Source organism: Euphorbia lathyris, chromosome 2 (assembly GCF_963576675.1).
Source record: "Euphorbia lathyris chromosome 2, ddEupLath1.1, whole genome shotgun sequence".
In the NCBI taxonomy this organism is placed as follows: Eukaryota; Viridiplantae; Streptophyta; class Magnoliopsida; order Malpighiales; family Euphorbiaceae; genus Euphorbia; species Euphorbia lathyris.
Window position 1 is genome coordinate 67,487,861 of NC_088911.1, and position 2,573 is coordinate 67,490,433.

Here is a 2,573-nt window from a genome sequence, read left to right on the forward strand (position 1 = left end):
ATTTTAATATCAAATGACAAAATCACCTTGAATGGATGGATTTTTTTCTATAAAATTCCAAGATTACGGATTTTATACATGCATCTTGTACTAATTCAATGATAATAGCCTATTACACTTGTCATGCATAAAAATATAAGGCATATTAAGCATGCAAGATTTAATGAAAGATCTATCTTTATGACTTTATCTTTCACAATTTATTAGATTTATCATAATAACATGTATCGATATTCATAGCACTTTATAAGAGTGAGAAATCTCAAATTTCTTTAATTAAAAATGGAGCAAGAAATGGTAGGAAACTTATCTTATTTATCATAAAACTCCAGATTTAATGTAGCACCAATCTATAGAGAAGCCTATCTTTGGATAGATTTGTTTGTACTGATTGAGCCAAGGTTTGATATTGAGATTTCTGTTCCGTTGACTCCATTGTTTTATTCTTTGTGAAACTCTATACAATCAAGATTTTGTGACCTCCTGTTTGTTAGAGATCCACGATAACCGCACCAATTGATAACTTGTGGAAAAATCCTTGATCGGAGCACTTCCCTGTGAGGCGCCGTTGGGATCGACCGGGGACACTCCGATGCCAAAGTCAGTAATATTTCTGAGAATAAACTGTAAGCACAAAAGTAGAGAATCAGTAAGTGTACCTTTGATCCTAGGAAGCTGGGGTATTTATATAGGTTTCTGTAACCTTCAGCATTAATGGGGAAGCAGGTGAAGAGTTATGTCATTACTCGTCTTTGATTGCTATCAATTCTCCATTAATCCCAGCATTTAGCATCGAAACCCTCAGAGTTGAGGTATTCGAACAGTCAAGTCTTTATTCCCCTTTAATGGCTATTAATTTCCATTTAATTGTATTTATTCCCATTCATGGATGGTAATAAAGGCGCCTTTTCGTATTCTTTGATCCGTCAAGGCGTATGTACGCTCTCCTTGAGAGCTACGGCGGGTCTCCATTACTCGCTCTCATCGGGCGTATCTCGTTATGGCGTATCTCGCCATGGTCCACATGATGTGGCATAATGCTAGAAACTCCTTCCTTTTCTTCATTATTTATATATTCACCCCTGCATTAATCCTGCAATAATTGTCATTAATTTCATATTAATCATGCATAAATATCTCTTTTAGAAGGAATAATGGTTTGCCATTATTTCTATTAATTTTCCCTTATTCCTTATTCAAGAATAATTTGGGTTGTTATCAATATTCTACCATAACTAACACCAGTAGAAAAAAAATCTCAGAATATATAATCATTTATCATAAGAAATGGGGAAAGAGATAATATCAATTAATAATAAACAACTGAAAGAAATTAAATCTATCTCTTAAGAAACTGTGAAGCCAGTTGCCCAGTTCTTATTAGATATAAACAAGCCAATACATCAAATCAACTAATTAAAGATCAGATACTTCAGTCTTCAGCATATAATCACAAATAATAAGCAGCTAGTAAAGGTACCTTGTGCCAGCTCCTTCGCCTCATGATTGCCTCGTCAATTCTCTTCAAATACCTACAAATGGTTTAATCTTCCATTAAAGACACAATAGAAAACCCAATTTAAAGTAGATTGTTGAACACACTGAATAGCAGCAATGTACTGACCAATCTAGTTCAGTTAAAACCCAATGTTAAGACATTGAACTACATTTTTTAGCACCTCGAACTGTTTCTAACAACTAAATTTTTCAGTTAATAATTGTAGATACAAGATGAATTAACTTTTGATTTTGATTAACTCAACTAATATCAATAATCTCAACATTCCCCTATAAAAAGCCATTTAATCTCATCTATTTCGTATTAAACCCTAAAATCAAAACCCATGAGCTGACCAAAGAAAACCCATATAAGAACCCTAAAAATGTCTATTTCAACTGAATTCCATGGAAAAATTAAAGTGAATCAGTTCAAACCCCTAATCAAAATTAAAGCAAATCAGTTCAGATACCCCTAATCAATATTCCATGGAAAGCCATTTAATCTCATCTATTTTTCATTCAACCGTAAAACCAATCCATGGTAGCAACTCAGTTGGAAGATTTGCACAATAAAAAAATTCAGAAAATTAAGGAGATAAAAGTTTGAATTATGTACCTTTGATTTCCGTGTCTCGCCTTTCACCTTTCCCCTTGTGCTTCTTAAGGAATGATTTTTAGTTGGATTTTTTGGAGGACGAAAATGGGTACGTAGATGTGGAAGATGATTTCGATATGGATGTCTGGAGCAGTGGAAGGGAAAACGTATTAGGGAAGAGAGTTTGAGTTGACACCAGACAGATGTCATCCTATCATGAAATCAAAACCTTTTAATGAAGATCAACGGTGAATTTGAGGGGTAAACTATAATTTTACTTTTTATTTTTTTTACACAGTGTTTAGTATTGGCGGTAATTTTGCCGCCCCAAAAATTACCAAAAATAATTACAACCAACAGAATTTTGCAACCAGATTTTTGTCTCAAATTTATTTCCCAAATATAATTCTCCTCTTTGCAACCAAAGACTGTGCATTGCAACTACATCAGTTGTAATTTACCAACCGATTTCAGTGAG

At 33.6% G+C, this 2,573-nt stretch overlaps 1 long non-coding RNA gene across 1 annotated transcript; it reads right to left on the reverse strand.

The window, feature by feature from the left end:
- Positions 1-307: 307 nt before the first annotated feature.
- LOC136216785 (uncharacterized) lies at positions 308-2,256 on the reverse strand. Its single transcript, XR_010683378.1, has 3 exons — positions 2,117-2,256; positions 1,481-1,532; positions 308-1,093 (listed from the first exon to the last, which is right to left on the reverse strand). It is a non-coding gene; the product is annotated as an uncharacterized lncRNA (long non-coding RNA).
- Between the last annotated feature and the right edge of the window lie 317 nt (positions 2,257-2,573).